General features: G+C 39.7%; 1 long non-coding RNA gene across 1 annotated transcript in view; it reads left to right on the plus strand.

The window, feature by feature from the left end:
- Positions 1-5,909: 5,909 nt before the first annotated feature.
- The window catches only part of LOC110074105 (uncharacterized), a 36,250-nt gene continuing 27,603 nt past the window's right edge, over positions 5,910-14,556 (plus strand). Inside the window, exons 1-2 of the long non-coding RNA XR_002299723.3 lie at positions 5,910-6,638; positions 7,498-7,602. This is a non-coding gene — a long non-coding RNA (uncharacterized LOC110074105). The remainder of the gene's footprint in view (positions 6,639-7,497; positions 7,603-14,556) is intronic.

The raw sequence follows: 14,556 nt of genomic DNA on the forward strand, positions 1-14,556 counted from the left end.
TCGCCGCAAAAGCTTCAGCGAGAAGGGGAGGAGAAGGCGCGCGTGGGGGGGGGAAGGAAGAAGTGCCGGCTTGTCACGTGATGAGCGGCCCCGGGGAGCCATTCGTCGTGCTTTCCCTCCCCCTCCCGCGCGCGCTTTTTAATTCAAGAGCCAAAAGGACTTAATGGAATATACTGTAGTAATGCGTTATTTTTAATTGTATTTTGCTCTTGTTTCTTTAAGTCCCCCAGCGGGCGCGGCAAGTGGTTCAGCAAGAAAGAGTTACATTTCGCTCCGAAAATTTAGAATCTTGTCCTGCTTTATTCCTAGGAGGGGGGTGGGTGGGTTTATATTTGTAGTTATTTCTTAGGGAAAATTTCTACAGAGGAGGCCCACTAGATCGGGAGGGGGGGCCGCATGCAGCGTTAGCAAGCATAGCCAATAGTGCGGGGAGTGTTTGAAATGCTGTTGACAAACATCCGGAGGACCAGATCCTAAGGACCCATGCAATTTTGGACTCTTGGTGGAGGAAAGCAGAACTAGCAGTGGGTCCGGGGTGAATCATTTAGAAAGGCTGATGAGCCTCTCACTCTTTGCTGTTTACTAGCCTGTCATTTAAAAAAAAATCAGTTATGAGGCAGGACAATAATGTCTTGTTAGCATCTTAACAGTTAGAAAGTTTTGGTTAGCATAAACTTTCATACACTGTAACCCATTCTTCAATGAAGGAGTGTAGCTTCAGTAGACACGCGTTTTTATAAACAGTGGGAGGATGTGGATTTGAAATGCAAAAGGCCTAACATAGTAATAGTTTTTCAGTAATCATCAAAAGTCATCAGTTCGTTTAGGGCAACAAGAAACATTTTGTCTCAGTTCTGGCCTACAAGCGCTCATTGCATATAATTTTCTTAATACTGATTTGATTGGGGTGTTCGTAGCTACAAGTTCTCCCCAAAATTGTGGAGGTCATTCATACAATTATATGAATATCTTGAAAAAAAAATTTAGTTTACCAGCGATTTCATCAGGTATTTTATAGCCAATAAAAGAAGCATAAATATCACTATGCATATAACATTTCTTCCCAACTATAGTTGTGCAGAATAGTGTTTCCCTTATTCCTTTCCCTTCTCCTTTGAAGTCAAATTGTGTCTTTCCTTACTTTTCCTTGCACTTCTTGCAAATTCTACCACATATTATTTTAATGTATTTGTATGATGTTGATTTACTTGGATAAGCAGGCTGTTAATTACCCTAAATGACTGCTGACAAGACCCTCACTGTGCTGGACTTTTTGCATTTATATTGCTTAAAAAGCAACTTGTTATTTCTTATTGCATTCTTGCTTTTTGATTATTTAAAATATTAGGGTTGATATGAGAATAGTTTTACACTTGAGAAAATCCTATCAAAATGACTCTACAAAATAACATTACCCGTTATATCAATAAAGTAACATTGTTCCCATTGATTGCATTGTGTTTGACATGTGACTATTACACCTTGTTACAGCTTTGTAACATCCTGCATTGCTAGTAACATTACTTTGAAGTTTTTAACATGTAACAAGTTGAAAAACACCCAAGTGTAGGTAACATAAGAAATAGTATCAGATACATTTTTAAGCTATAAAAAATTAAAAGAAAATGAAGGCCTTTAGGAAAACCTAATAAGAAACCAAGAACTTACACTTGGTTAAGAAAATGCAGGAGACAAACTATAGAATAAACAATTTATTGGTATTGCTTCTGGAATTCACAAGTGAGGAATCTGAATATATTGTGATGATTTAGCTTTCTTTGGCTAAAATCCTGATGTTTAGCATAGTAAGTTGTACTAGAGGAGGCCCACTGAAGCAATGAGGATTTAGTGCATTAATTCCCTATAACTTCAATTGAATCAAATTGGTCTACTCTAATTGTTACTTTAGCATAGTAAGTTGCATACCATTTTTAGTGTGGTATTTGATTCTTCTCAGTATTTGTATACTTATTGTTTTTAACTTGTAAATCTAGTCTTTTGATTATCTAAGCCATCTTGGGCCCCTTTTAAGGAGAAAGGCAGGGTAAGACTATTTCAAATAAATAACTAAATAAAATTATTATCATGTACCTGTACTCTGAATAAAGAGAATGTATACAGTAGGATCTGTTGTTCCTTAGCATGCTTTCTCTTCATGTTTGAATAAGAAAGGCCTCAATTGTGTTAATGGCAGGACTATTTCTTCCACATCCCACCTTACCCCCTCTTCACTTTTCAGGATCCTCCTCTTATCTTGATTTAGGCATTTCTCCTCCTGTCTTCGCAGGACTATTTCTTCATCTTTACATGATAATGATATCTCTGTTTTGGTTCCACCAGATACAACATTTTCCCTTGAGAAACACAGGTGTCTGTTTTACTTCTAGATAAGAAATTGGCTAATAGTAGTACTTTCTCCTGGTGCCATTTCTTTTGGGAATTAAATTAGTCCTTTCTGTGATAATGCCTTTGAGGCCCGTGGAGCAGGACTGTGCCATTGTAGAGGGGGAATTGGGTTGGCCACTTTTCTATATGTTATTTGAGTTTGACAAGCCGTGATTCCCAAATATAAGATGGAAAGGTACCTGGGATTCTGTGGACAAAGAGTCTCTGGCATCCCTTGATTTATTTTGGGCAAAGGTTATAAACCTAAACATGTCTTGTGATCTGGTATGTTTTAAAGTTGCATCTGAATGAGTGACTAAGATCCAGACTACACATGATGTTGGGGAATCTCGACAGGAGCTCTCAAGGCTTTTTAAAAATTGAAAGGCTATTGTAGAAGACAGCCATTGATTTTGGAGAAAGGTGTGTTTAGGTTTGGATTGAGAAAGCTGTGGTCATCCCAGATATTGCTAAAATGTGATTCCCATGAGTTCTGGGCAAGATAGCCAGTGATAAGGGGAAATCTGACATCCAATAATATTTGTGTGGCCATGTGTTCCTCATCCCTTATTTAAAGCAATTTCATTTCCAGACTGAATCTCCACCACCCCAAACAAGCTGCTGTTTGTGCTATAAAGAATGAGGAGTGTAGAGAGCAGTTGCAGACCAAGATCTCATGGGTCCCGATCTTTGGAGTGACTGGGATAGTACTAGTATTTTGCCACCGGTCAGAACTTCAGAGGTTCACTCCTCAATTCTTTAGAGTTGACAAATACTTTGTGGCAACCTCTGGACAAGTGCAGCCACTAGACTAGTAGCCCAGCTACTAGTTGGGTGGGATATAAATGTAAATGAATAAAATATCAGATCAGAATGTACTGTATCTGTGTGCATGCAGATCATTTTGTTTTTAGCTTTTAAATACTGGTGTTTAATTATGTAAGCCACTCTTTCTTCTTTTTAAGGAGAGGGGTTTATAAAAATATTTTAAGTAAATAAAGTCATGGCTTTCTTCTGATTCCATTGAAAGTATTACTCAAAAATAGTTTTATCCTGAAGCCCACTGTGTTTTGTTTAATTTAGTTTTCCAGCTTTGAAGAATTTGGAAACTAAAGACCATAGAATTCATTCCCATGATTTTTACATTCCTGTGGAATGAAAGAGTAAGGTCAACAGACGGCTGAAACTACAACAATATGTTCAAAAAATAAATGTGTTCTACCCAGCTGAAATTGGATAGCTTAATGGGAAAAGGACACCATATCAAATCAATATTGCATAGAACCTGTTGATCTTTTCTGAAAACACATTGCTGAACCACAACAGTATGACTGATGTATCTATTTTCCTCTATTCATATGTACCAGTACATGCATGTATCTCTTGATAACACAGCCAAATTCCATTCTAATTAAGTTTTTATACAGGTCATAAAATATACACTTTCATTCAGTACTATATTTTCTGTGGTTCTTCCAAAATATCCTCTAACACTGAAAATGTGATGTCTTTGTAATTCTTGCTGTATTAAACACACTCATGTATACTATTTATAGTCATGCGTATTTTGTAATTTTACAAGACACTATTCACTTGGTGGTTAAATTCCTGAATTTTATTGTATCCAAAGTCATGCAGATGTAACTTTGCTGGGCATTATGCTCGGGCAACAAGAATTTCATGAGTCGATTGTGTGCAGTTGATCACACAGCTCCTATTGTGATTGATTGCACAATGTACATGCAGAAGTGCTTTGAATAACCCACCTTGGCACTATTACAGCTATCACTAGTATTACATAACACTAGTATTACTAGTCTTACATATCTGTTGCAGCAGAATTAACACCAGAGGTATGTCCTCAGGTGAAGGATGGCAGAACAAACAGAGTGAGTGAGGTAAACTGAAAGTGTTTATTTCACCAGCAAAAGGTACCCAAGTCAAAAACAAGGAGTATGCCTACTTGTCTAAATTACAGTATAGAACTTTTTTTACCTTTTATTAGTAACAGAGGAAATGGTTTGAAAATAACAATCAACAAGCAGCTTTTCAAACAATTATTTACCATGAGGTCATGGTGATTTCAGTCTCATAGAAAGGAAACAAGTTATTGTTTAACTACACAAGTCAATGAATGTTCACTGACCAAGCATATCCAGATAAACGTTCAATTTAACATGTCTGACAGGTTACAATCTCCACTAATCCTACAAAATACATAGAATAATCACAGAATCATTGAGTTGGAAGGGGCCTATAAGGCCACTGAGTCCAAACTCCTGCTCAATGCAGGAATCCAAGTCAAACCAGATCTGACAGATGGTTGTCCAATTTTCTCTTGAATGCATGTAGCCTTGGAGCTAGTTATGTTAATAATTGTTATTGACGAGGCAGGTTTCTGATGGGTAAAATTGCAGTTTCTACTAACCAGAAAAATAAAAAGACAAAGAAACAGACAAATCTTGAATTTTCATTTACACTTCCCAAAGTGGAAAAAGAGCCTTTTTTTTTGTCTTGATGCATTTCTTGATTTTGAAAGTTTATGTTTCTAATGTATGTATTTTAACTCGTCGTCATCATTTAGTCATTTAGTCATGTCCGACTCTTCGTGACCCCATGGACCAGAGCACACCAGGCCCTCCTGTCTTCCACTGCCTCCCGGAGTTGGGTCAAATTCATGTTGGTAGCTTCGATGGCACTGTCCAACCATCTCATCCTCTGACGTCCCCTTCTCCTCTTGCCCTCACACTTTCCCAACATCAAGGGATTTTCCAAGGAGTCCACTCTTCTCATGAGATGGCCAAAGTATTGGAGCCTTAGCTTCAGGATCTGTCCTTCCAGTGAGCACTCAGGCTTGATTTCCTTTAGAACTGATAGGTTTGTTCTTGCAGTCCAGGGGACTCTCAAGAGCCTCCTCCAGCACCACAATTCAAAGGCATCAATTCTTTGGCGGTCAGCTATCTTTATGGTCCAGTTCTCACTTCCATACGTCACTACAGGAAAAACCATAGCTTTGACTATTCGGACTTTTGTTGGCAAGATGATGTCTCTGCTTTTTAAGATGCTGTCAAGGTTTGTCATCGCTTTCCTCCCAGGAAGCAGACATCTTTTAATTTCGTGGCTGCTGTCTCCATCTGCAGTGATCATGGAGCCCAAGAAAGTAAAATCTGCCACTGCCTCTGCTTATTTTAACTAACCTTTTATAATTAGAATAGATTTGTGTACAGCCTTTCTTGCTTTGATTATGTATGGTTCAGAACAAGGTGGTTTGTAGACAGTGGGAGAAGTCTATAACTCTACCCAAGATTTCAAGGTCGACTTCTCCATTCTTTGATCATAACCTGCCTATGTTTCATGAGGAAATTTAAAGATGAATGTTTCAGGGCTATGATGTCTTAATTGATAATGCAATTCTTTACTAGTACTGTATCTACTATAGTACACAAATTAATTTTTTCTGGTTTAACTACTACACTGTTTCAAAGTCAAGCCCTTTAATTTATAGGACAATCATTCTCTTTTTGATGTGCAAGTTGGGAGTGTCACGTTTATTTTGGTCAAAACAGCACTAACATTCCCCAAAAGGGGAGGGGGTGTTAAGACACTTGTCTGAGGTAAGGATGGGCCCTTCAGGTTTTTGGGACTTCAGCTCCCAGAATTCTTCAAGAATTCCCCAGACAGAATTCCAGGAGTGGCAGCCCTCAAACATGTCCAGTGTGTCCTGGGAGGAAGCTGCTACCACATTTCTTGGGAGGGGGGATTTTTAGAAAGCACCTTCTACAAAGCATAAAGGGACATTGTCGCGCACCCCCAGTGTACCCTGTTTGCTTTCCCACTCACAGGTCCACCTTCATTCAATAAATGTGGATTTGATTACATGTAAACTTGCTTGCATTCATTTACTTCAATCAAGGTCTCAATAGATTCTTACTCTCTATGTATTTCTTATTACTTTTAACTCTATTATAATCTCTAACAAACCAACTTTCCAATATCTTGTCTAAACACTTCTCAGTCTTCCCCCTAACTGACTCTCTTTCTCTCCCAGTTTTCTTGACTCCGCCCCTCCTGTCCTGTCATAGGCTCCTGCACTGGAGCTCTAAAATGACTGACAGGAGTGACCTGTGGGCTGACCGCCACAGACATGAAACTACCATTCCCAGGAAGCATTGTAGCAGGAACTGAAGACATAGAAGAAGGCCCTGAAGGAGGCCTCAGCCTTGTCAAGGTGAAGGAAATGAAAGTCTCTGCAGGTATGTTATTGCGCAACAATGCCACTTAAAAAAACAAAACAACAACACTAACTCTGAAGCTTCATATCCACTCTGCTAAATGCAGCAGAGCTTCAGCTTATGCAGTGACTCATTGGATGCAGGCCACATTTTAGGCCTGTTCATCTTTTTCAAACCTGAAATATGTAGCATTAGAAAATGCACAGAGCAATCATCTCAATAAACGATATGAGGTAATAATACAAATGTAATAAAGAGCATAGTCATGATATTTGACATTAATAGCATACTTGAATTATGATCCCATATTCCAGAAAAATAGCATCCAAGTTTTTTTAAGGTGCGGTTCCATTTTTTCAAGAACATACAGGAATGAAGAATATTTTGCTCTACCAATTTATTCTCAGCCATTAGATTATCCTTGTCTTGGTTGAGGGGGCCGGGGATTTCAACAATGACATCACTTGTATAGATTTGAACAATATATCCAATAAGCCTTCATGGATAATGTGGTGCTAGCACATCTGGAATGCTGACTGAGGGATTATTCACACTGTTTTCTTGATGGTGCTTTCTTTGACAGTGGTGGCCAGATGGTACATAATTTGGTTCTACCAAGGGAAACGTCCACTCTCTTCCCCGTGCTATTATTGTAAACATTGAAGCAAAGAGAAAATCACAGCTGTCTTAGGAAGCATAAAACGTACCTTCTCTTTTCTGCTCGTATAACCTTCAGCTGGTGCCTTAAGGGTAATGTTTGAAATTGTTTGTACATCAGTCTGTTTATTCCCCCACACCACCCACACATCAGCCTTTACTGTTGGAGATGATCCCTTTGAGTTGCCGAGCTGATGAGATGTTGATCTGTTTCTCAGTACAGCTTGTCTCCTGGCCGTTTTGTGAAATAACTGCTTCCAATATAAGAGCTCTCTTGCAATTGGGGACACGAGCTTGCAACAAGATCAATTAGAGAGCAGGAAACAAGGTACATGTGGTGTCTTACATTTCTGTTTGTGAGAGCCTTGCCAGCTTCTGAACCACAATGAGATGTCCTCTTCTGCCAGTATATTCATTTTTCTGATCAATGCATTTTGGGGTTGTTAGGCAATATCAAGGCAAACCAGTCACAATTAGATGTTTTGAAAGAAAAGCAATCTACAGTCCTTGCTACTGACATACTAAAATTAAACATAAATTGTTTCTCATTGATATCATTCTTATAGATCACATTGAAATACAGGTAAATCATGATTTGCCCCCACTTGTTCACTTTTCAACAAAGTAAAAATTACAGTAGCTTTGTGGTCATTGCTAAGTTAATTATGATTTCTAATTAGTTTTATCCAGTTATTTAAAGAAAAAAACAATACATTGTAGGAGTTTGTCAGTGCTGGGTAATAAACACTAAGTATATTGAGAGGCAAAGAATGAGACCTAGCAGAACTGGGAGATCAACAGAATGCAGAGGCAGATAAGGATCTTAGCCTAGAAAGGTATCATAGGGAGGGCAGTAATGAGGATGGAGTAAGGAAACTAGCAGGCTGCCATGAGATACAGCAGGGGTGAGGAACTTTTGCCATTCAGCTGTTTTGGCTTACAGTTCCCATCAGATCACTCAGCGTGGTCAGTGGTTTGGTTTGTGGGACTTAAGAGTCCGAAACATCTGGGGCACTACAGATTCTTCATCTCTGAGATGAGACAAGCTAACTTGCAGAGGTACTTGGAACAAGATGAGGCTGCCATCAAACATGGCTATTGCCCAGGTCACGAAATGGCCTGATCAAGAAACATTAAGGATCACACTAGTAAGTCTCCTGGAGGCTGCCTGTCTCCTGCCCTTGAGTGTTGGTGGGGCACACTTGATTCTGCTTTCCTACCCTGTAACGTGTTAGGATTATCAATGGTGTCTGCAAATATCATACTATGCCATGCAATGCAAATTTGGAAAAAAAATGTTATTCTGTGAGGTTTAATATTATATTTTTGGCATCCTTTTCAAACCTCTATATTAAGGATTAAACATCTTGATTGTCTTTTTTATTTCTTTTTCAAGTTGATTTCAATTATAGCTTATTTTTCCATTTGTTTAAAAATGAAACTATGGGGGAAATGATGTAAAAATGGAAAACACATCTCTAATTCTGACCAAGTTATGAGATCTGGGGAACTGAATAACATTGTTAAAATAAAAACTCTGCACCCTTGTAAAAACACATTTGGATTTTTATTTTGTGATGTTTAATGCTCACTTCCTTTCATGCAATAGTCCTGTTGTGATTACCTGTTTCATAATGCCTAAGTTTCTAAATTTTGTTGCTGTAAGTTGTGGTACACATTCGTCGTGTTTTGCTGTAAACAGATAGAAGGCTATTACAAAACAGAAGCTTTGTTTCAAGGTTTATATCAGATATACCTTTCGGACAACATACTGTTCTAATTTCTAGCGAGTATGAACCTATCCCTTTCCCTTTCCTTTTGTTTTTGGTTTTTTTTTTAGTTTTGTTTTTTGGACAGTTAAATGCAAACGTAAACCTCAACCAATATGCAAGCAAAATAATCTCGGTTATGCTACTAAATTTCTGTGTGGGGCAGTATAAAATTCAGCACACATGCTGCTGACCTCACTGTGGTGCACAGACCCCACTGGTCAGTTGAGACTATCCTTTGTCTCTGGAGCATCCTTCCAATGAGATCTCTGGGCAACTGTAGGAAAGCAAATCTGTTTGGGCAGACTCCGTCCCCTTTCAGCAACATGTCGGGTCGGGCAGGATGAGGTAATTCCCTCAGGCAGCAGGTGCTAGGAGAGGGCAGCAGTAACAGCAGCCACCTTGCTTTTCCTCCTAAGGCTCTCCACCTTCACCATTGTTCCTTTCTCTTAGAGGGCAGAGTTGTGTACACCTCATGATATGCCCTGGGATTTCTAACCATGTGGCAGGTGAGATGCTGTCCATCGCCAGTGTTGATGTTGGATACACCTGCCAACCCAATCAGCTTCTGTATGTGGAACTGACATGGTGTGCCATTTCACCCAGCAACAGATATATCGGGTCTGCCCTGGGGCACAGCCAGCCTGTTGTTGTTTAGTCGTTAAGTCGTGTCTGCCTCCTCGTGACCAGCCTGTAGCCCCCTCCTTTTCCAGCCCTGCATATGGGATGACGCGTATTGCTACTAGACAGATGTATAAGCCGACTAAATCATTTGTTTGTAATGAAAACCCCTACCTGTAACTTTTTGACATTTTGAAAAATGTATTTGTTAGCTGCATTGCATCCCACCTCCCGTGAGCTTATGGGGCTGCCCTCTTGCCCACTTCCTCACACCAGAGCGTGGCTGACCCAAAGTCATCTAGTGAGTCTCATGATGGGTGGATTTTGTGAAAGTGTTGCATTGTTAGGCTAGATGATTTAGAATTACAGGAGGACTGCAGTATCTGTGGGGGATCACTTCCAAGCCCCTCCCCTGCAGATGCTGGAAATAGCTGATGAACAAAGTACTTCCAGTTTGGTTGTTGCGGGTTTTGTGGGCTCTTTGGCCGTGTTCTGAAGGTTGTTCTTCCTAACGTTTTGCCAGTAGCCGGCATCTTCAGAGGACAGCACTCTGCGCTCTTTGGTGCCCCTGCATGGTTGAGATAGGGAGCCCTGGCCCATTCTTGCAAAAAGGACTGTGTTTCCTACCATCCTATCACAAGGGATGTTTCCCAGAAATGAGCAACTGCCCCCCCCAATAATTCGGCATCGGCATTTCATTAGGAGCTGCTTCCCTTAGAGATCTCAGGTCACTACTGTAATGCATTTCCATTAAGCCACCTATATACTGTATGTAGAATAGTCTTTGGTTCCATCTAGTGGCCAGTTCAGGTAGTACACCTTAGGAACATATATTTCTGGAATGGATGGATGGATTTTTCAGGAAATGCATAAGTGGAACTACAGGTACTGATATTTCAGATACAGCGGTCCAATTGTACACACACACACACACACACACACACACACACACACACACACACACCCCTCTGGCGTTTTGTACACCAGGATGGGTGGGGCTTCATCCCAAATTTCCTCATGACCTGAGTTCCATCCCAACCAGCCCAAAGTTATCTCAGCCATCCATCGTTCCAAGATTGGTAAGAGGAGTACCCAGCTTGCTGTGAGGCAAAGTGTTGCTTGCAAATTTATGTTCTAAACTGCCCAGAGAGTGCTCTAGAACTATGGGGTGGAATATACGTTGAAACAACAAACAAAGGCAACCTAATTTTCCTTTGTTCTGCCTCTCTAAAGCATACAACAAGAGTTGAAAATGATTCAAATGCAATGAAAAATAAAGAATAAATCTCCCTTCCAGAAGAAACAAAGAAGTCAGTTCCAACAATGTAAAGCTTTATAAGGCCTTCTCTATAAGGCCTGGCAATTTGAAGTGGGCCACAGACTGGCAACAATTCTTCACACACCATCTAAAAAGGTTTGTTATGCAACTTGTACAATCTTGATTCAGCCTATATTTCTTTCATATAGTGTCTCTGGCCATGGTAAAAAAAAATCAAGAATGGCAGTTCTAGAATATATTATTTTCCAAAAGATTAAAAAAAAAGAATGTGGCTAAATTGTTCCAAAGAAATTGATTATTGACTCATTTGCGATGACAGTGCTAATCCTGATACAGCACTGGAACAAATTTGAAGTAGCCAGTGTGGATCTACTCTTAACAAATAACTTTTAGGCATGCCAAACAATAGATTATGAACTCTGAGGTGTGTTTGTGTGTGCGCGCGCGTGTGTGAGATACTGTATTGATAGCCACTTACAATTATTATAGGAGAAAATGTTCATTCCTCTGTTTCCTTAATAGTTGTTTATGACTTGCTAACTAAAATAATATGGTGTTGCATAGAAATGGGATGAATTTACAATCACACTTGATATTGATTTCTTAGGTAGGATTTGCATATAAGGCCAGACCTAATTCCCAGCCTCACTTTAGCTGTAAGCTTGTGATTTTAAATTCCAGGTCACAAGGCACTGGTAAGGCCATCAGTTCGGTAGTGCTTTGGAAGAGAATGCATTTGCTGCCCACTGCTGGGCTTCAACTGCTAACAAGGTATCTTCCCCAATAAATTACCAAACCAGGAGAATATTTGTATTGTGTTGTAATTTGGCAGAGCTCGCAACTGACCCCCATCTTACTGAAGAGCAAAATCTGGTAATGGAGATCCATCTTCCTGAAATGTCACTGCAAATCACATTCTTACAAAAGGGATTGCTTTTTGATTATAAATTTTGGATATAATTTTTTAGAGGCTGAGCTGCCCAAATGCCATTGGTAGTCAATCAACTGATTCTGAAAATTAGGGCCAAAGTACGTAACTTGCAAATGTCATTTGCTTTATCTTGCTTAATAAGATGACCCTTTTCTTGTCTCTCACTTTAAACTCCTGGTAGCACTCTTCTCTGTTTAAAAGAGGAAATACAATAGCACAGCAGTAATCTTAATTTCCAAGCCTTGTTGAAACTCTAAACACACATATCTGACAGGTACAGCAGAGATTAATGAGCCATGACCAGAAGTTTGATTTTTCTGTCAAGTGCTCCCATCCGTTTTTAATAAACAGAGGAACAACATCAACTGCAGAACTTACTCTTTGCTGTTTAAGCAAAGCAGGTTCCTTTATAGACATATGTCAAAGCTCAGTTATGACTCTGGCAACCAGATCTTAACAATATGCCTAGCTGCTGGCTAGTACAATGCATCAAAAAATTGCTTAATTTTGTTGATATCGGAGCTATTTCATCTTGTTATACTGGGAGTCCATCCAAGTTGGCCAACTTTCTTTGAACGCATCGTACTGGTACTGCATCCCAGTGTACACACAATGCATGGCTGAAACTGATGAAAACCTTGCTTTTCAGTGTTTTTTTAAAAAATGCTGCCGCCGGATAGGTGTATGTTTTTGTTCTGAATATTTCCTCCTTAGGCCATACTTGCCCTACGGAAGGGTTAAATGAGTAGGGAAGGTCAAAAGAGTGACTTAGGCAGGAAGAAGGTGGAGAAGATACAAGGGAAGGACAATCTGTGTTGGGAGTGAGAGGTCAGGGAACAGTTTCAGATGTGGATGGACTGGTGGTACTCAGTGCATCCCAGTATATTCATCAACATATACTATCCCTGTGTGTAGATGCAAATACTGTACTGGGAAGCTCTGTTTAAATGTGTAACACACACATGTACAAACACATACAAACCAGAACACACACCCCACCTCCCACTGAATATGACAATACCACTGCATGGACAGGCCCTCATTTCACCTCCCTTCTGGTAGTAGCAGTAAACCAAATGTTGGGTGTTCAGAGGGGAGAAGCTTGATCTGTCCATGAGGGTCTGCTCATGTGCAGACCTACTACCTACAACATAAAGGGTAGTTAATGTAGGGATTTCTGGTCTTTAGATTAAGCAAGTTGTAGTAGAATATAGTAAGGGATCTGTATGACTATGAAGTAGTTCGGGACGCTCAAGGCAAGGTGAAAGGAAGAGCGCAAGTTTCATGTTATGAAAAATCCATTCAGGATAAAACCTGGACAAGCCTCAGAACTAGCTCCCAAATATGCAAATACTCTGATTACCACCCTGAAGACTGCCTAATGGTTGGCCATCTGTTGGAGACAAAAAGACAACACATGACTGAAGAGCTCAGTGGTTTAGGTATCTGTCTACAGAGGTTGGGAGTTCAATTCCCCACTGTGCCTCCTGAGAGTAAAGGCAACCTATGTGGCCTTGGGCAAGCTGCACAGTCCCAGGGCACCAACCAGAAGAAGGGAATGGCAAACCACTTCTGGAAAACCCTGAAAAGGGCAACCATAAATTGACTTGACAGCACATGATTATGATTAAGGAGGAAATAATTGTTACCCAAGCTTATGTCATTAAGGAATGGCCTATCTTTTCCCTCTTTAATTAAGTAAATACAGTGGTGCCCAATATGACGACGATAATCCGTCCCGGGAAAATCGCTGTTTAGCGAAATTGTCATCATGCGAAAACCCTTTCCCCATTGGAATGCATTGAAACCCGGTTTAATGCCTTCCAATGGGGAAAATACCTCGTTGTCCAGCAAAGATCGCCCATAGAGAAGCCATTTGGCGAGTGCCGGTCAACTAAAAATGGCTGCCCTGCAAAGCATGGGTCCGGAAAACACAGGGCAGCCATTTTGCGGAGCCGGAAAAATTGTCATCTTGCGAACAAACGGTTCGCGAAGCACGGACCTAATCGACATCCAGCGAAAATCCCCCATAGGAATGACTGTTTTGCGAATTGCTATAGTGATCGCACAAAGTCATTGTCATGCGGATTCGTCATTTAGCGGGGTCATTGTTTAGTGAGGTACCACTGTACAGTGTTGCTACATTTATCCTTTCACACAAGCAAATCTGTATTAGAATGTAGCTATAATCTATAATCACAGACGTACGTTCAACAAGCATTATGGGAATGATAGGAACCTGTGTTAGGCCAGAGCTTGGAACGTTATTTTTTTAAAAATGAATTTGATGCATTATTTATTACACCAGGTAGGCCAGGTTACTCTTATCATTTGCAAATACATTTCATTGGATGAAATCCAGTAGTAAACTGCAACTAGAATATGCCATTAAATCAATGGAACTTTCAGAACTTCTGCTATGTCCTCATTGATTCAATAAATCTATTCTACTTGCAGCTTACTGCTGGATTAACCATTGTGCTGTGCAATATTAATGTTTTTTGTTGCTCTTACAAGCTTACCAGAAAAACAGAGGGAAATATTCTTAGAGTTCTCTAGTGACCAATCATGATACTGCACCTTGAAAGTACTTCATATATATATATATATATATATATATATATATATATATATAGATATATATATATATATATATATATATATATATATATATATATATAT

The sequence above is a fragment of the Pogona vitticeps genome, chromosome 3 (assembly GCF_051106095.1).
Source record: "Pogona vitticeps strain Pit_001003342236 chromosome 3, PviZW2.1, whole genome shotgun sequence".
Lineage (NCBI taxonomy): Eukaryota > Metazoa > Chordata > Lepidosauria > Squamata > Agamidae > Pogona > Pogona vitticeps.